The sequence below is a fragment of the Syngnathus typhle genome, linkage group LG6 (assembly GCF_033458585.1).
Source record: "Syngnathus typhle isolate RoL2023-S1 ecotype Sweden linkage group LG6, RoL_Styp_1.0, whole genome shotgun sequence".
NCBI lineage: Eukaryota > Metazoa > Chordata > Actinopteri > Syngnathiformes > Syngnathidae > Syngnathus > Syngnathus typhle.
This window is the reverse complement of record NC_083743.1, coordinates 4,088,193-4,109,197: the sequence shown is the minus strand read 5'-3', so window position 1 is coordinate 4,109,197 and position 21,005 is coordinate 4,088,193. Positions and strand designations below refer to the sequence as shown.

Here is a 21,005-nt window from a genome sequence, read left to right as displayed (position 1 = left end):
AAGAGTCCAATTGGTGTTAATAGACTAGAAAGCGGTGGTAATTATTTGAATGTACAGTAATTTTCGGACTATAAGTCGCGTTTTTTTTCATAGTTTGGGTGGGGGGGGGCGACTTATACTCAGGAGCGACTTATATACATATATATGTTTTTTTTTTTACTTTTTTGGGCATTTTATGGCTGGTGCGACTTATACTCCGGTGAGACTTATAGTCCGAAAATTACGGTATACGGATTCGGAATGCTTTCAGTATCTGCTCCTGTGAGCCGCTGAAACGCCACGAGTCCATCAGTACGACTCATGACAATGTAATTGTATTTATCGATTACACTGGTAAACGTATTGATTGGTTGTGCCTCGCTTCTACAGGTGAGTCCATACCGTACTCGTAGCTGTGTGTCTTCTTCGGGCTAAAAACATGGAAATCTTGCGGAAAAAAAGGCACTCGAATGTTAAATCCTTCCAAAGAGAAACTAATCCTGTTCTGGATGAGCCCCTCTACGACATACCTGCACTTTAAATCCTCTCAAAGGCTTTCTCACGTTATGTAGCTAGATGAATTTGAGAAAAAAAAAAGTTAACAATATGCACATCCTTTCTGATAAAAGTTGATAAACGCATTTTTAAACCATAAAACTAAAAGATAAAACAATTACACCTTGGTTATTTAAATGAACCCGTAGCTTTTCAGTCCACTAGCTTCACGCTAATGCTAATTAGCAAGCCTGTTGTAGTAAAAGGTTGAAAAACAATAACAGGCTTGAGTCAGTCATATTCTTTATCTTCTATAATATTAGTGCCGTACTGATGAGCCGGGAGGAGTCTCAATTAACAAAATGTCTGTCTGATATTGCCCCCATGTGGACAAACTAGGCAAGTACAACATTATGGAGGGCTATTTTTTTCTCATTAAAATATAAATTACAACAATTTTTTGGAGTGACTGGACTGGATTAATTGTGTAACCCTCCAGACGCAGTCTTCAAAAATAAATAAGGTCTACTTACTGCTGGCATTTCAGGAATTCCTGGCAAGTCTTTCCTGGACTTTTTAAGTACATTGCCTCGAGTAGAATTGCCGCACTCTCTCTCTGAAAAAAGAAAAAAAAAAAAGTCAAGTTTAATCATTAAAGTTTAATCATGCACGGTAGAGGAGCTAAAACTTACAGTGTTAGCATTTTCATCTTTTATTTTGGGTAATGTTAATGCATTCTTATTATAATGCCACACCACAGTTCTAGGATTTTTTTTTTCCTTTGGAATATAATTTGCTGCTGTGAATAAATGAAGTGATGTAAACCCTCGCATCACCTTGCCCTACTTCATCTTAACTTATTTGTCTAGCTGTCCATCATCCTTTCAGCACTTGGCTACTTGTTAATGATTGATGCAGCACCTTTTAACGTGATGGATGAACAGCCCGCCGCAGGATGCGACCAGCTTGGGTTAGCCGACCGCCCGCCCTAAGAACCCCCCCCCCCCCCACGGCCCCACCCAGCGCAGGGGAGATCTGCCTTCCGTCCGCTGATGGAGGAACAAAGGCACATTCAACAGAAGCTCCATTAATAATGGACAGCTTGAGGGGGTGATGGTGCCAGTCGGAGAAGTGGTGGGGGGTCTTTTGCTGGAAGAGCAGAGGTTCTGTTGTGGTGAAATTAAAAGTGCATTTGCAGCTACTGTACATGAGTCACATACGGTGACGTCATGGTTACTCGGAAGCTTGAGATCATATACCGCCACTACCCAGATTTGGATAGCGCTTAGTTTGAATGCTAAAATTTGCTTTCTTAGCAAGATCATACAAAAAAAGATTTTGTATCAATTTAAAACTGACTGTGCAGATACCGGAGTTAGATACTGCAGTATTTGGTTGATTGGTCAATTAAATTAATTGTGGATAAAATAAATATGAAAAAAATAATTATAAATATATAAAAATATATGAATATGAACAATAATTTGGTTGATTGGTCAATTAGATCCAATTCAATTCATTGCGAATAAAATGAAAAAATATATGACTATAAGAAATATATATAAACAATAATTTGGTTGATTGGTCAGTTAGATACGATTATATTTTTAAAAAAAAAGGATATTTATTAAAGTATTTCACATCAACCCGACTTTTTTTTCCTCCTGCTCTTCAAATGACTTGCTCCATCATTGGATTTGAAAATTCTGCCCTTGAGCATAAAACTTGTTCATCCCCGACTTCATTCCTATGATAAACGTGTCACACAACAACAAAGTTTGTGCCACGCACAAAACCTCACGCAAACATTTGCAGTTCCAGTGATGCGAAACCTTATTTTCGCTCTCGAGCAATTTCCATGATAATTTGTTTTCCGCTGCTTCACTCTCACTCATAATGTGAACACCTGCGACTCCGAAAAGATCCTATTTCATTGTGGACAACATATTTCCCTCCAACGCGGACGTGCTCGCACCATTATTGTGTCAGCTTTTTTTTTTTTTTAGATTGTGTCGCCAGCGTGGTTTGGACAGACACCAAAGGGACACTGGAGCAACATATAAACAGCTGGCTGGGATGCGGGCCCCCAATTCATTGGTGGCCACCGGGAAGCCTGGGGGGGATTATGCTTCATAATTCATAGAGGGAAGGCAGACACCCGTAAAGAGACAAGCCTCAGGCAGGGCAAAGTAGAAAAAGCCCCCCTTTTTTTTTTTACTTCTTCATCTGCTGAGGAAACTCTAAAGGGCATCGCATCAAAAGCTGGCCAATTCGGAGTTCAATTACATTTTCATGAAACGCTTCAAAGAACAAAAAAGATGTACGGGAGATAAATGAGCCTGTAGGTTAGGGGTGGGCAAGTAGTTGAGCTCATGGCCCTCGTATTTTTTGAAAAGGACACATTGGCTAAGTTATTCATAGATGGGGTAAAAAAAAAAAAAAAAACAGTAGCTTAGACTTTCAGTCTGCTAGCTTCATGCTAACGCTAATAAGCATACACGAACAGTATGATAACAAATGAAGAAAGACAATAACATTATGTCTGTGATGAGTGACTAATATTAGTGCTGTACTGATGAGCTGCGGGGAATTGAGTACAGAAAATGGATGAATGTTACGAAAAACTGGCCTACACAGGTAATAATGATTTTTATAAAGGTGACACTTGGGATCAAATTCATTTTTTTCCAAACGAGTCTCAAACATCAACATTGACTCTGATAATGAATTATTAGCCGAGCCAGGTTGGCGCTGACAGCAATGTAATATACCTTTTTGGTGTGAGGGAAAAATTTTTGCAGAGGTCTGTGATTAAGCAGAATAAGTCGACAAACTCCAGTTGTGACAAACACCAATGTGGCAGCAAAGTTTTTTTGGGGAATAAATCCCCTCGGTGTATCCAGACGTCTCCCGTTAAATCCCCACCTCGGCGCATTTGCAAGACTTTGATGCGGCGACGAATGCTAATAGGAGGCAGGAGATGAATTAAATTACGCAGCATACTCTGGAGCGCAAACTGTGAGTTATGATGTTGCCAAGCGGCGCCGTTTAGCCACGCCGCACTCTTTCAGGTGTCACTTTAAACATTTCAATTATTGCAACTTCAAGTTGTTGTTTTTTTTGGAGCCTTGTTTGCGTACGGTAACTTTTTGTTTGACGTTTTAATCCACTTTAATGGAGGGTGATACAAAATGAAGGCCCCTAGCGTGGCGCACGGCAATCGCGCCGCTAATGCTTTATTACTATAATCCAAAGCAATGACTGTGGAAATCGCTCACAAAAGTGAGTACCGTAATTTTCGGACTATAAGTCGCACCGGAGTATAAGTCACATCAGCCATAAAATGCCCAAAAAAGTGAAAAAAAAAACATATATATGTATATAAGTCGCTTCTGAGTATAAGTCGCCCCCCCCACCCAAATTATGAAAAAAAAAAGCGATTTATAGTCCGAAAATTACGGTACTGTACATTTTTGTAATGATCTTGTAACTTTTAATGAGAGACGAGAAACCACTGACGAAATTGCACATGTATATTCCTGTTCGAGGACTAGGAGCAAAAGTGAGCACACCCCTGAACCGAGTTTCCATAGCATCATGCGTGGAGCCTTTCCATCATACTCCCATTCTGTATCGCTCCGATTATCGGTCATTAGCGGCCATTGATTACTTCCTGTAGCCAACTAAGTGATTTTGTCCTTTGAGTAGTTTACATTACAGACATCTCTGACGCCGTATGGATTTTATGCTAAGTGCTGTCTTGCAAACTGCACATTATGGTGGCGGTAAACAGGAAGTAATCATTTATAGATGAATGAGATTAATGGCCGCGGGAAAAGGGAAATTTTTAGTAAGCCCATCGGTGGATTCTTTTATTATCTTGATAAGTGTGGCAGACAGTGTGCTATTTACAGCAGATTATACATTATTGCCATATACCTTTTGCAAAGCAGAGGCAACGGTATGCATACATTAAGTGCAAAGACATATGTTGCAATGTGGTCACACACACACACACACACACACACATACATAGCGGTGTCGTAAATCTCCTGACTTGAAAGAGACGACGCTATTCACTCACAGGTGCAGATAAAAAAAGAAAAACCAAGACGAATGAGGCCGTACCGCCTAATTATACAAATATAAAACACGTAGGTATACGTGTAGACGTGCATAATCAGTCTTTGATACGTGAGCGGGAACATCGCATAGACGCATTGGCAGGCGGCGTAATTGCTTGCGACTCGGAAAGTGAGCTTTCAAAGCGTGTGTGTGTATAGCGAGGTGAAAGGCGAGGTAGGATGAGAAGACGGAAGGTGTCGGATGGGGATGGGGAGGAAAGAGGGGAAAAAAAAGGGCAATCACCTTGCGGGAGGAAATCACTCACGCTGAAGAAATTTAAACAATTGCTGATAAAGAGCGACAAGACAAATGGAGGGGGCCTTTTTCTTTGCGGGAAGTTTGCTGCGCTTTGAATTCATGTTTGCGGGTTACCTGATGAATGCAAGATGACTCGGCTGGAGCTTAATGTGCTGCGGTGACACAGCGAAAGAGATTTTTTTTTCAGTAGAAACTGGGATGGAGTTGGGAAGAATGTCAAGGTTGGAGTGGTAACAAAGGTGTGTGTGTTTATTCATAGTTTGGATCCAAAGGTTTTGGAATGACCAGGTCAATAGCATTCCAAGCCCACGGAAACGTCATCTTCACAAAACATTCAGTGGCCTAATGTAACAACACATGGTTGAATGTGAATACCGTAATTTTCCGACTATAAGTCGCACCGGAGTATAAGTCGCAGCAGCCATAAAATGCCCAAAAAAGTGAAAAAAAAACATATACATGTATATAAGTCGCTCCTGAGTATAAGTCGCCCCCCCCCCAGCCAAACTATGAATATTTTTTTACAGTGCTTTAAAATGGTTTATAGCTAAACTGAATAAATATATGCGCTCGTTTTTTTTTTGTCCTCAGTCTGCGGTAAACTTGATAAACTCCCTTCTGCATGTTTAACCAAGACCTGTTTTGCATACTTAACTGGGGGGCGAAATAATTATGCGCGTTCGCTTCCTGCCTGCTTCTCACTCTCGCTAAAATAGCGCAGGCCCTTTCTCGTGGGAGTTGGCGAGGAGGGAACCCGAAAAAAAAAAAAAAAAAAAGCGAAAGGCGTCGGTGCACAGAGAGCAGCTCCCACGACACTTTGCTATAGCGGGGAAAGGGGATTTATTCGTAGAGATGTAAGAGCTCAGCATCTGCTCTCCTGCGAGGCGGAGGAGAGCGCTGGAAGCCAGGCGCATCATCGTCGTTTGATTAAAGATTTATAACCTTTCAGACATCTTTCCTTTTGGAGTAAAAAAAAAAAAGGTAAGGGTGTGGTTCCCCGTCTGCATTGTCCCCCCCCCCACCCCACACGGTGCAGAAGTCACATCACTGTGTTTACATGCTCGCATATGCTGGCAGATTTTTATTTATCGTGAGTGAAAAAGCCTCCATTCAGTCACATCTGCATCCGAACTGGATACAATGACTGGATCGGCTGTAGATTGCAGTCCGCTACTAATGAATGGGCCTTTTTTTTTTTTTTAAATCAAAACAAATAATGTATGAAATGATAAAAAGAATCATTACTTTATGAGATGACTGCACTCCCACGAAAAACAAATCAAGCACCTAATTTATACGAGGACTAATCGTTAATTATTGATTAGATTACTTTGCTATCGCACAAAGCCCAGTTGACGTTACAGCGGGGGGGGGGGGGGGGGGGGGGTTGAGTACATTTCTACAATATAGAACATAATGTTCTCGAGAGGAAAATTACTGACTATTTAATAATAAGTGACAGTAATTAGAAATTCATTGTGTTGGAACAGTCTTAAAAAGCTTTTTTTTATTTAATCATAGGTTACCTTCGCATTGTGGTTGGCATAGAAACGGGCGTTCAGAACATTCAGAGATTTTCCACTTTCGACTTTCTTGACTAATTTGGCACACTGTGTATGGGGGGAAAAAAGTTTTTAAACGGTGATCAATTCATTTCGACGAAAAAAGCAGATTTAATGTAAAGGTGCTTTGAGTTACAAGCTTGATGGTGAAATGAATTCAACTTGTAAGTCAAGGCGCCGCTGTACCTGTTTTAGCAAGTCCAGCGAAGATCTGACATGCTTGTATTTCATGAATCTGTACAGCACAAGAAGCAATCCGAATTGATTTTTTTAGTCGTTTAGCGTGAATCGCTTTTGTCGAGCCTCAGGCAAGACTGTCTGTCTGCTATTTAAAACATTTGTGAGGGAAGAAAAAGTGAAACTTTTACCCAGTTCTCAAAAAAATCTAAATATTTTGGCACACTTAGCAATTTTGTCCTCGGTGCTCGTTTACGGATTGACATTGGAGTAACGTTGCATCACTGCTGCCAGGCAACAAAGTTTCTTTGTCTCCGACTGCAGTTTGAAAAGTTTTATGGCCGTCAACAATCTCAGCGGAAGTCCTGCTAATTTTCTGACGACGGTATGTTACTTTATAAAATAACCCCTCTCAGGGTTCAGAATAAAAAGCCCGCATGGTTCTGCGTCAAAGTGCTCATTTTCGCCAAATGCTTGTCTTACTCATCTAATAATGTCTCGTAATAGATGACTCGGATAATGTGAGGTATGGAAGTCATGTTGACACTGGTCCAAGTAAACCATGCTTATTATCTTCATCAGCACAAACACTTGAACGGCCATTAGTGAATCTCATGCGTCCCAATTCTACCAAATTAGAAGAAGAAAAACAAAACAGCCATAAGTCTGCTATGATGGCTGGATTTTTAAATGCAAACAATAATGTCAGCTTTTGCCATCCATTTTTATTTTTCAAGCAGTGAGGTGCAAAAAGCGCCTCAGGCTCGAAAGAGCCAACGTAAGCAGGGGTTGCTTTCAGGTTCTCAGGCACCTGTGCTTCTCCGGAGGGTGCCAGTCAACTCGTGCCCTGCAGCTTCGCCCTTAATTGGTCTCCATGTCAAAAATGCAAAGTCTGCTCTCAACCACCTTAATCCGACCCCCCCCAGCCCGATATGTAAAAGTCCCAGCACCACTTTGATAATGTCATCGCATATAAATTCAGAAGGATTCACGCATCCCCCGGCCAAATCTTACCTTATTAGAGGTCAAATTGGATTCAGTGATGTTTTAATGAGCCAAGTGAGCAAGTTGAATCGTTTTGGCGCTTTCATCAATTATCCATCATGCCTAGTCGCTTCGAGAAAATATAAAAACGGTCTGTCGGATCACATCAACAGTGTGCAAGTCAAACACTTGTGCGGTTGACTCATATTCATGCTGAGAGCAAAGTAGAAGCATCCCAGAGTGATTCATTACTCAGGAAACGGAGTGGAAATTCCACAAAACAGGTAAATAAGCTACAGTTTGGCTTAACACAAGCCAATTTTTTTTTTTCTTTTCTAAAATATACGATGGCAAGTAGGTCAGCCGCGATGAGCTCAAACTGCTCAAGATGATAAAACTGTACACGAGTCATTTACAAAAATTGTCTTCATCCAAACAATCGAGGAAGTCAACTGTGGATTCCACGTGAAAGATTTATGGAAGACATCCTCAAACTTTCATCAAAGAACGGAAACATAAAAGCCTCGCTGACACGATTCCTTTTTTTTTTTTTAAAGATGCTTTTCCTTGCCCTCAAAACAATCAGCAACGGGCAGAGAAGAAACTCCAAAACAGGAAGTAATCACAGAAGAGTCCCCGCTCATTGTTTGCTTTTCAAAGAAATCCAACGACATTCCTAATCGACTGGCAAAAGTTGAGGTCATGTCGTAATCAGGCTACACTTTTGTCAGGTGACGTTCCAAGCCTTCGCACCTCGACTGTTTGCAAACAAAGAACAACACACTTCAGTGCCGAGGGTAATCAAACAGCTCTCTGAAAAGTTTGTTGTGTTTTTTTTGTTTGTTTTTTTTTCCACGGCTTGAACTCTCCCAGGATGACAGGCGCTTAATTGGATCTCTATGATGAGAAAGACTTGGAAGGCGCGCACGTGGAAGTAAAGTGAGATGGATAGCGCTCACCAACGATGAGCGTTAGCTTCACGCTGGGCATGAAAACAGCTCCACCAAAGGCGGGGGGCTTTGTAAAGATTAACAAGTGAGAGACAACATGAGCACATGCCGTGGTGGGCAGTGCACTTGGTATTTGGGCCTTTAAAGGGGATTTGCCTGACTTAATCCAGCTCTTGGCTGTCATGTCGTAATTATAGAAAACAGCAATACCAAAAAAAACCAACAACAGGTAACTGTAACGGCGCCGCGGATGTTAATCGAAGCAGTTCCGAAGCTTTCGGGGTGGCAATATGTCATTAATAATATGACAACATTAATAGAATATAGAGAACGTTACTGTCGGCCAGCTATATGAATTTAAATTACAGTGGATTGCATGTGGAAAGTACAATCTGATTGGGCAATTAAAAAAAAACAAAAAAAAGTACCATCCATATGCCAACAGTCAAGTGAAGTGAAGGGCAGCTTGAGTGTTGAGTTGCACCACAATTTTTTAAATTGTTAAAAAAAAAAACCTTGACGTCTTTATCCGTCATTGGTAGCCAATGAGTCCTTTAGTGTCTATTGAAATTTTTAGGGGGATTGTCCAAAATCAAAAAAAATAATTAAGAGGCCACCCCTGATATATCCTGCACATATAGAAAAATATTATAATAATTAATGAATTAGAATATAAAAATATAATATAAAAATTAATATAAGTATTTTTTTATTTTACGCCGGTAGCCATAGTCACCAAAGCTTTGTTCCGTACAGTAGCTTTTTTTTTTTCTCTCATACAAGACTGAAAATCAAGTCTGCTGTGCCCATGCAAGACAAAGAAGCATTGGCGTGGCCAATGGCGTGGCCGAATGAATCCAGCCCGTAAGAACAAAAGCGCCATTCGCCGTGAAATACGTACTTGTCACATCCCAACGGTTTGTCTTAAGTCCCGCCGCCCCGCTTGTGTTGACGTACGGGAGATGAAGGGGAGGACTAAAGCCATCCCTCATCAACATCACTCGCTGTGTGTCTGCGCTGTCTGATAATGAGTCAGCTTGCCTGTGTCGGTTTCTAATTAGACAACCTTTTTAAGGTTCCCCCCCCCCTTGTGTTTTTTTTTTTTTTTTTTTTGCCCCTACTGAACAAATCATCCCTTTCATTTTCACCAACCTTGGAAACTATCACGAGGACAACAAACCATTAATTTCCAACACATTCAAGGGGGGAAAAAAGAAAACACTTTTGTGATCTTTCATTTAAAATACCTGTCACTTTTTTTTCCCCCAGACGATGTGGGGGATATATTTGTAATTAACACGAGTCTGTTCAATGGATTCTGAGCAGGGGAAAAGTACGAAATTAGTTTTTGAACAAGTGTGATGGAAAGAGAGAAGGTCTACATTTAAAGTGAGAATAGTCCTGCTATCCACATCCTGGCACTTTTCCCATTGTTTTGTCTCTTCAGGTAGAACAAAGACTTTCTTGTCTTGAAGCTGAAATGCGTCAGATTTCGCTTTTGTCACATTCCAAATCGCTCTTATTTTCCTGAGCCGTCATTTTTTGATGCAGAACGTTGACTTTCTAGCCGAATGGTTATCATCCCACTTTGATGGGATTTTTTTTTTGTATTCGAGATTCCGAGAAAATTCAATTGGCTCTAATGGCACAAGATGATGCTTTGAACAAAAATTGCCTCGGGACCCGGTTTTCCTCAGTTCGCTAACGCTGCTAAAATTTCACAAAAATTTCAACCTTAACGACGATCTTTTGTTGGCACATTGTTCCCTGTTTTTTGTCACACGTTATATCAAACCCATATGAGCCTCCGTTGCTAATATTAGCCGCGGAGTTCAGCTAGGAAACTAGATTAGATGGATCCTCTGGGGTCATACCGTATGTTGGATATTACGACCACTCTCACCTGAGGGCTTAATGAGGATCAGCGCTATAGAAAATGGATGGATTTTATTAAGACTGCACAGGTGTAGCAATGAAGTGTCACGGAGATAATAATTTATTAAAACATAACCATGAAAGTTCATGTTTGCGAATATTCTTTGGTCTGGGCCGGCTGTCTTGGAAATAACTAGAAGAATTCTAGGACAACCGGAACAAGCGCTCGATTCAGTGGCCTGAGAATGCTAGTTCATAATATTTTCATGTATTGCTCCTGTGTTTCTCCATTAATAATTTGAGCCGAGAAGTAGCTTTTTTTTTTTTTTTTTTAGAATTTGAAAAACAAGTTTCAATGATGCTTGACAGTGCATTCCAAAAAAAAAAAAGCAAAACAAAAAAAATCCTACGTAGTTAAGAGAACATCCTTGGGTTATTTGACAAAGTTGTGTTGAAGCTGTTAGCAAAATGCCATCTTTACTTTGTCCTCGGTCAACTTTTGGCAGCAAGTCGTTAGGAAACGTCACTTAGTTGTGAAGAGGCGACGCGAGGATGAACAATTTTAACTATTCATGTCACTCGGTGGATTCGATAGCAAATGCAAAAAAAGTCCTCTCGGGAAAAGAAAAAAACATCTTTAGAGATGCCGCACGTTGCAGCTTCAAGCAAGCGGCAAACAATCAGCCTAAACGTGTTGCTATTTTTCTCCCACGTAATCGACGTGGCAAGCCAGGATTCACTCTCTGATCTTAAAACTCAAGTGAAAAATGTGTCTAAATGTGGCACTCTGTTGAATCGTGCCTTTGGGTAAGAAGAATTAAGAAGAAAAATCCAAATGTCATGCTGGCTCACCTGTTTTCTGGGTTTGATCATGTGACGTTTGCAAGCAACTGTGATGTCATGTTCAGTCGCCAGCAGTACAAAATGGCCGACGCCTGAGATGGATAAAAATGGTTTCATTAGTATTTTTCCACACACACTATATAAATCATAATAGCTTTATTAGACGAATGAGGGTTAATAAAACATATTGTGAAGAACATTTCCGACTTGACTTCCCCTTTAACTTCTTAAAAACTCAAAAGTGACACAATGTCGCCATCCATTAGTGCTTTACAAACCGGAATTTCGAGTTGGGCGAGAGCTTCGTCCACGGCTCGTTGGATAAAACTCGACAAATATTTACGTCGATAGCAGTAAACAAAGTGAGTTGATACAAGCAAAATAAGTTCATCGTTGCTGTTTGCTTTTGAACTCGCTCCCTCTCGGCCACGAATGCCAGGCCTTTAAAAAAAGAAAGTGCTTTTAGCTCATCATGTTGCTGTCAAGCCGCATGGTCAAGTGTAGTTTACCAAAGACTCCGGAGAGACCTTTGCTGCGCATATTACAAAGCAAAGCGCAGACTGATATTTTTACAAGCCCTTGCCATGAGGCCTCGTCCCTTTGCGTTCTCTTAGCTGCCGCTGTTTGGGCGATAACCAAGTTGTCCTAAGTGAATTGAATTCACCACGTTAACCCTCAATTTCCTCGCAGGTCACAAACAATCACTCAAATGTATATTTTGATCCACTTAAGGCCGCTGTAATTACACCAGATGAAATCTCTTTGGAGAAGTAAACCAGATTAGTCGTCTCGAGTGACGCCACAAGGGCGGCGCTATGAATTAGCATATTTGAACGCCATTGTTGGACTCAAGGCAGAATCCAAACAAACCTTCATCATCTCCCGGAGTTCTTTCGGGGCCGGGGATTTGGGAAGCTGAAGCTTCAGGAGTCAGGGTTAAGCCCACATCTGATGTTGTCAAACACTTTCCAGCACTTCCTCGTGATCCAATTTCTGAGCCGGCGCAGACTTTGACATTTTGATCCCCCCCCCTCAACACGAAGAAACAATTTCAGCCAGTGTCAGCTGGCGATGGCTTGGAGTCGCCGTCAACAGATGCCCAAATGCCACCGCCTGAGGAGAGGGGACATGATAAGGAGAATCGATATGTTGCAAATATGAGGACTGTTGAACATACAAAACATTCAAGAGCAAGAGTGTCAAATTCATTTTTTTTGTCCAAAGGTGGCTCAGTAAATACGAGTTGTCGAATTACGTGGCCCTCGAGCGACCTCGTTCAGGTTTGGGGAGTTTTTGCAATATTACTTTACATAGGTTATGTTGTAACTTGAACCCAATTAGATGTTTGAAATGATGTCAAGGCACGTTAGCAGTAAATGCCTGTACTTTTGTAACCTTTGACCTGCGTGGCCCCAGGCTCCTCCGGGGTCAGATATCCCGTCCTGGGAGAAGGTCACTTAGGAGCGCCGACTGCCTCGCAGCTAGAGAGCTTATGGTCGACAGGAGCGTCTTCTGAACTTTGACCTGCTTGACTTGACCGTCTTGTGTGGGATTATTTTGAAATCAATAACTGGCGTGACTCAATGTTTCGACAAGAAGAACTGACACCATTGAACCAGTTTGACCTGTAAAATTACTCAATTTATTTTTATTTTTTTAATTTGGGCTTGTGTCTGGAAAATATTGACTATATTTGTAAGATAAAAATAATCTTTGTTACTCTAAGAAAATGTTTTAATTTTTTTTTCTCGGAAAAATACGATTATTGTACGATTACAACTTTTAACCCGTTTGATACAATTTTATTTCATTTTTCTACTTTGCCTTTTTTCTTCCTGCGTTCTTTTCCACGCCATTTAGCGACACACAAAGTTTGCTTACTTAAAGTCGCCTTGTTTGCAGGCTGCAAAAGAAGCACCTTCCGGGTGTCACCTTAAGCTCCTCATTGTTGGGACAACAATGCAGACCTAGCCCAGCCTTCAACTGACTCAAATCTGATTACGCCTATTTAAACACAGCCCGTCGCAAGACCCATCTTAGGAATGCGGCCAGATGAGACCATCTTTGCCCTGAGGGTCTGGTCTTGTTTGTAACTTCAAACCAGGCAGACATTATCTCCGTTAGGCCTCAGGCCTTGACCCGCCGAGTTCATACGCGCCACTGACCTTCCACAGAAGCCCGCAATTAAACACACCCACCGACAACCACCTTCATTAGCATAACAGTCGGCTCTGTTTCGGCGCGGGTTTCCCCTTCAGCTCCATGCCGTGCCCATGACAATGCTTCAGCCGGGCACGGAAGGCACGGCGGAGGGCTTTGTTAAAACCCGCAGCTGATGTAAATGGCCTCTAAAACCTGCCCGAGGCTAGCGATCGCTAAAAGACTTCACATCTTACATCCGTCGTCGCCGTTTTCAACTTTTGACGCAAGTGCGAGCGGTGCCTGAGGTGGCCCGTGACTTGTCCGAGGCGTGTCTGCTGCGGTCTGCACTTTAAGTCACACTGTGCTGCTAAATGGGGACAAAAGTGCATAAGTGGTCCACTTAGTTCCTTACGTTCGAGTATTGTTCATAACAATTTATGATTGCGTCAAGCTGGAGCAATCGTGCTGATTTTGCTTATAATTACATGAAATCAGGGGCAATTTTCTTTTCTCCATTCAAGAGCACACAATAAAATAAAGGGAAAAAATATATTTTTTTCTATTGTGACCAAATACTGTAGAGGTTGACTTTGAGGAAGGCAGCTAGCTTGTTCTAAAAGCCTGACTGCAAAGTCTCAATTTGATGGGCATCATGTCAAACAAGAGAACAAGAAATGGATGTAGATGGATTCAAGTGCTGAGCTGTCAATGAAGCCAATGAGAAATGGAAGTCCCGATCGGCGCCAGCAAATTACTTGCCGGAGGAAAATAAACTTCCTCTCTTACAACATCCTCTCAGTAGTGACGAGGGAAATCTAATTTTAGATGGACAGTGGATAGAAACGATCCTTCTGCCGGTGCAAGCCTCTTCATGTCTTTGGATATTGATTAATGTAAAATAAAATAAAAAAGCGTCGCTAGCAACCAATCATCATCCAGCTAAATGTTTTATTTGAAATCCATAGCGGCGGCCTACTTGGAAGCTAACTAGCTACACGGCTAAATGCTATTATTGATGGAATTTTAGAAAGCTAACTAGCTACGTTTGAGAAATTCCATCTCATCTGTCGGGCGCGCCGATTCATCCTATCTCATTTTCCGACTTGTGTTTCACATGTAGATGATGTGGCCCCCGCCATTCAAGCGCCGCGCTTTCCATTTTACGACTTCTTATTACAGAGGGGGATTGGCTCTAAATAACCTTTGTATGCCGAAACGAGGTACGGCTCAAATCTGGGTTTTACGATACGGAATACTCCGCAGGGGTTACGATGAGGAGCCGTAAATGCAAGGCAGCGTTTAAAAGCCAAATTAGACAATATTATATTGGATAAGCAAGCACCGATGTTTTTATTTCTGAATGAAGAAGTAGCAGAAAGCGTGCGTTGCTTGTATAAACTCCTTCATGTTTTTAGTTCAATAAAAAATAGGTCAAACATTTAAGCACAATATGAAAAAAAAAGTTGGAAATATTTCAGTAAATTTTGCATCTCTTGCACTTTTTCCTCCGCAATTCTTTTTTTTTTTTTTTTTGTCAAAACTCCTTCAATGATTTAGTCAAAAGCGTCCAGACTGGCATGTTTTTAGTTCAATAAAAACTAGGGCAAACATTTAAGCACGATATGACAAAAAAGTTGGAAATATTTCAGTAAATTTTAAATCTCTTGCACTTTTTCCTCCGCAATTCTTTTTTTTTTTTTTTTTTTTGTCAAAACCCCTTCAATGATTTAGTTAAAAGCGTCCAGACTGGCATGTTTTTAGTTCAATAAAAAATAGGTCAAACATTTAAGCACTATATGAAAAAGAAGTTATATATAAAAGAAGTAAAATATTTCAGTAAATTTTGAATCTCTTGCACTTTTTCCTCCGCAATTGTTTTTTTGTCAAAACTTTCAATTTCAATTTTCTACAACTAGCCAAATGAAACCATGTTCCATTTGACATATTTCATGTGGAATTTCCACAGTAAATGTTGGCCAATCTTTCAATTGTGCTGATTTGATGGCGCTCGAGTCTCGAGGTTCCACTGTACAAATTTCTCTCAGACTCCTGTGAAGAAACTTTGTCAAAGTGCCAAGCGGGAGCAAGATTATCGAGGCGTACGTGACGTTCCGGCAAAACATTTGGTGGAGTTCTTCATGACCAACATGGAACATCTGGACACGCTCCCAAACGGCCATAGCGGGACGCAAAGAGTTGTGTTGTTACGCAAGAAAAGCAATTTTCATTTTTTCTCTGTTTTTCTATACAAGCACTTTTATTGACTTAATTGGAGCAAAAAAACAACAACTGTATATCAACTTCACCTTTGAAGTTCTTCAGTTTGTTTTTAATTAAAAGAATCGCAATAACAAAATCCATCTTTCATTTAAGTGGAGATTCCGTCGAGCATTTGAGATTCGCGGCTAATCAAGAGAAGGCGATTGAAGTTGAACCTCGGAATATCTGCTACCGTCTTAAAAGAAGGATAACAAGAATGTGTGCGCTTTGTATTTACTTTTGGGTTGTTGTTCAAAGGCGAAGGCGGCAGCAGGCGGCGTTTAAGTGCCGCCGTCCGCACCGGCGACGGCCCCCGCCGCCATTAAGTGACAAGCCAACAAATAGTTTCAGGCCGAGGTGAGAAATAAACAACGGTGGCAGCTGACAGATGTAAAGCAGCCCGCTCGACACTTTGCAGATGGAGGAAGCCGCCTTTCATGTTGCTAAGGAATTACATTGACGGACGGAGGCACGTAATTTAACCAAGCGGGATACAGGAGGTGGCGGCGCAGTAGCCCGCCACGCCGGGTCGGCCGTATCACACGACAGCAGCGCCACTGTACATCCCACGCAGACGGGCGGAGAACATTTCACCTATAACGCCTTTTAGACAGCTGACACTGGCTTGGTCCACAAATTAGTTTTGTGCAATGGCGTAGGTGGCAGGGCCCGGGGTGAGGTGAGTCATTTGCAAACCCCCCTAATGGACCTCCAACAATAGAAAATGTTTTGATGTCGAGGTATTCTGACATTCTGATAATAGTTTTATTTTTTAACAATTTGTTTGGGATGTCTCCTCTTTTTGCGACAGAAATTTCTGAAAACGATGCTGAAAAAATACGTCCATTTAAGGCAAGTTTTTTGTAGTCCACCTGGACTGGTCAGATACTGTATACCGTAATTTTCGGACTATAAGTCGCGGGTTTTTTCATAGTTTGGGTGGGGGGGCGACTTATACTCAGGAGCGACTTATATACATATATATGTTTTTTTTTTCACTTTTTGGGCTGGTGCGACTTATACTCCGGTGCGACTTATAGTCCGAAAATTACGGTATGTTTTCTTTACGGTTCCGAAACTAATCTTACACAGCAGACTACATAATGTATAGTAAACATTACACATTGACACGCAAAACTCCCTGGAGAAGTCAGTAACTCACCACAGTTTTCGTAAGGCAGCACTTTGCACATGCTACGAGGTCATCGGTCCCTTTGGGGCCACCGTACCGTACGTTCCCTGTGTGAAGATGAGCAAAAATTGGGTCTGCGTGGAATATATCAACCACATCACAATTGGCGGTATTGCCTTGTGCATCACTTGATCCATTTGCACCTTCAAACATGGCACACGGTATATTTGAATCTGAAAAGGCTCTGATCGAAAGTGCGCTTGAAAATCGGATAATTAAAACAAAGGTGCGAAAACGCTTTTACCAGAAAGGTCGTAGATCTCACCGAAGCACTTTCCGTCGCCGTGCACAATGGATTCGCAGGGAATTTGTCACGGCAAATTTATGCCGACATGCGCCCTCAATGCAAGGATTATAAAACCCACCCAGGGGGGGACAAAGACACTGACAATAAACCACGGGCGTGTAACAGTTGCACGCTCACGTTGACTGCCTGTGCCTAATGTAATGCCGGCAGTTATCACGGTATAATGCGGACCGATGACGGAGATTGAAATAAAACGAGTTAGGTCTTTAAGGTATGCCAAGATCTCCCTTTATAGTCCTCGATGACAATATGTCGGTGGGCATAAAACCATTCATTCAGTTCTGTGAGGGCCATCTTTGTGGCCACGTTATTTTCCGACGAGGGAAAGCAGTGATTTGCCCTTAATTCGATTTTCATTCCTTTTGATTGGATTTGTTCAAATGACTTAATTTGTTTCTATTAGACGTCTAGAAATAATCTGTTGTGGGGTCAACACTAAACCCATGAGACCTTTATAGGTGATTTTCCCCCCCGATATATATCCCTTGTGTTATTTCAAATTGTTTTTGTTTTATTGGGTTGTGTGATTGTTCGCAGGAAGGTCTTCCTTTTTGCTGGTAGCATTTCACAATAAATCTATTGTGTAAAGAGCGCAAACTCGGTGATTTAGGAGGAGGCCGGCGGGCTTACGAACACCGACGGGGACCGGTAAGATTCAACAAAGCGAGCAAGCGATCCCAGAAGAAAGTGAAAGTAGTTATTACAAAAACGACTAACGGTGTAAAACGACACAGCTGGGAGCGCGCGAAGGGAATGCGGCGAGCTGATAAGAAGGTACGGTAGCGAGGCCGGTGAAATGCAGACAATGGAGATATAAAGTAGACAAGGGAATCATTGGCAGATGCCTCAGAGCAACAGCATGCCGGCCCATTTGCCGGAGGCTGATAAGGTTGTGCTTTCCGAAGATTAAACGCTGGACCTCTTGCTTGAAACTGTTTTCACGCGCTTAAAAAGGAGTCCAAGATTCTTTGAGGAGTAAAAAAAACTGTATTATATAATGACGTTTTTCAGAACTAAAACTTTTTGTCAGTACCTGAAGAAGACCTTTTTTTTAAACTAGACGGCGCCAAGACCGGGTTGTACTCAACGACCGGAGTCGACTGGAATTGTCGTTAAAGATCCGCAAGGTAAAACGATACTCAATAGTGTGCGGGAAATGCATTAAAAAAAAAAAGTAAAACTCCAGACTGAGCTTTATCTCAGCATACTGTTGTTCCAATGTGCTTGTTAGCGCTAGCATGAATTTAGGTACTGGCGCCATCTCAGGTGACATGGCAACGACATGACCCGACTACCCAAGTCGGAATGTACGGTCGTCCATCCATAGCGTGGATGAGGTGGTCGTTAGCCGCGGTTACAATTCACTTCTCCTCGGGAGGGAAAATGAGAAGCGTTGAGTCGGTCGAACGGCGAAAGAAGTAATTGCACACTTGTTCGCCAGTGTCAATCAAAAATCATGCATTAGATTGTAAAGTCGGAATTCGCTCACTCTCGTTAGACGGTCCGGGTGCACTTAGTATTTCGCCCGGTAAGTGCAGGGGCATTCCATTGCACTACTTTTCATATTGATCGGCTTCGTAATAAGAACGCCGTGGATGCAGAAAAGGGGGTCTCGAACAAAGAAATCCATTTGGCTTCTCTTGGTGCAAATGTGAGGATTAGTTGAGTGGGGGGAAAAGTTGGGCTCGGTGAGAGAACAATGAAATCAATAAAAGACATAGTCTTTGCAGAAAGGGAGGTAAGTCAGCATCGACAGGAGCCGGCGCTCGCACTCAATCGGATTAACTAATGAAGCAATTATCGACCCGGTCGGGGCTGCTGGCCAGAGAGCAGGAGTGGCCATTAAGTGGATCCTCCCCCTCCCTCAGAAACTCTCAAAATGTCAGAGTCACTCTCTTTGTCGCTTGACAGTTTACCAAAACCTGTTCAAAATGGGCTTCGTGGGGGGGGGGGGGGAGTGCACTAATCTAGTAAAGGAGAGGGCAGAGGGGACATATGCCCCCAAGTGGTCGGGAGTGGGAATGTGTGTGTGTGTGTGTGTGTGTGTGGAAGGGGGGGCAGCGATCACATGGGTGGATGGATGGAGGTAGGTAGGTAGGTAGGTAGGTAGGTAGGTAGGGGGAGAGAGAGAGAGAGAGAGAGAGAGAGAGATAGAGAGAGAGAGAGAGAGAGAGAGAGAGAGAGAGAGAGAAAGAGAAAGAGAAAGAGAGAAAGAGAAAGAGAAAGAGAAAGAGAAAGAGAAAGAGAAAGAGAAAGAGAAAGAGAAAGAGAAAGAGAGAAAGAGAAAAAGAGAAAAAGAGAAAGACAAAAATAGATAGATAGATAGATAGATAGATAGATAGATAGATAGATAGATAGATAGATAGATAGATAGATAGATAGATAGATAGATAGATAGATAGATAGATAGATAGATAGATAGATAGATAGATAGATAGATAGATAGATAGATAGATAGATAGATAGATAGATAGATAGATAGATAGATAGATAGATAGATAGATAGATAGATAGATAGATAGATAGATAGATAGATAGATAGATAGATAGATAGATAGATAGATAGATAGATAGATAGATAGATAGATAGATAGATAGATAGATAGATAGATAGATAGATAGATAGATAGATAGATAGATAGATAGATAGATAGATAGATAGATAGATAGATAGATAGATAGATTTCTGAGTTGTGGTTATAACTGGGTCGTTTCAGCTGCCAGCCACGGTTTGCGAAAGCGTTCGAACAATGTTGTTATTTCTCAACACATACTGTATGTAAATGACATGCGTAACTTGAACCTGCGTGTGCGTGTGTCTGTTGTTGGGGGTGGTTGCACATTGCCTCTGTGAAGGTACGGCACTTGAATGTCAAAAATAAAAATATGTGCTGTCATTCGCCGTCTCTCCTTGTCCATAGCAACGGTGCGCGTTTGCGTGCTCGTCGCGGCAATGTCACGAGAAGCCGTCAAAATAAGAGCACTCACTCTTTCATCAAGTGACGGACAGCAGGGGCACCGCCACTTTCTGCGACATGACATGACGTATTGTAATTCATTATTCCGTATGTAATCTCTTCCAGCAGCCAGGGGAGAGGAAGAAAATAAAAACAACAACACGCTCCTGTGAATACAAAACCAACCTGCAGCTGCATTCGCTCCTGGAACGGAACGTTTTAACAAAACAGTCTGGTTGATTCACCGGTGAAGACGTTTTGTTTTCATATTTGGCCCTTTCTCCTGGATTCCCAATTATGAGCGAGATGTTTGGTAATTGAACAGAAGGCTTCGGGGCTGTTCATCAGTCATTTGCTTTCACCCGCACTGAAAAGAACCAAATAGTTCTTCTGGTTTTTTTTTTCCTCCCTTATGCCGCCTTCACAGTGCAGCCAGGCAGGAAAAATATTGCTTTGCAGTTAACTTCTAATCAAATTGCATTAGCTTTTCACAGCCGGTGCCCTTACTCCATTTGCACAAACCATCACGGACCTAGATGAATTTCGCAGCCAGGGTGAGGAACACTGACTCGCCTCAGCCCACACACACACACACACTCTCACAACTACACAAGTGTGACCAGACAAGCATGATCGTGCAGTTGCAGAGTAAATCATTCCATCTGCAGCGTCCTTAAGTGACATTTGGATTCACGGAACTTCTAAAGTCAAACAATCCTTTCTTTGATGCTGATTGAACTCGAAATTCATTTTCCCACCGAGATCAATTGTGTTTGCAAAAATCCTCCATTTTTTGGTTTGTTTTAGTATAAACAACGCAAGTAGAACGAAGCAGTCCTTAATAACTTAGCCTCGCCGATTTCGAAAATCAAAAGACAAATGCAGCGTTTAAGGCACTAT

At 41.8% G+C, this 21,005-nt stretch overlaps 1 long non-coding RNA gene across 2 annotated transcripts in view; it reads right to left on the bottom strand.

Annotated features, from left to right (window-relative positions):
• The window catches only part of LOC133156214 (uncharacterized), a 29,908-nt gene extending 13,018 nt beyond the window's left edge, over nt 1-16,890 (bottom strand). For both annotated transcript variants that reach the window (XR_009714806.1, XR_009714807.1), the window contains exons 1-4: nt 16,812-16,890; nt 12,119-12,361; nt 11,258-11,340; nt 1,008-1,090 (exon numbers count right to left, since the gene is read on the bottom strand). This is a non-coding gene — a long non-coding RNA (uncharacterized LOC133156214). The remainder of the gene's footprint in view (nt 1-1,007; nt 1,091-11,257; nt 11,341-12,118; nt 12,362-16,811) is intronic.
• Between the last annotated feature and the right edge of the window lie 4,115 nt (nt 16,891-21,005).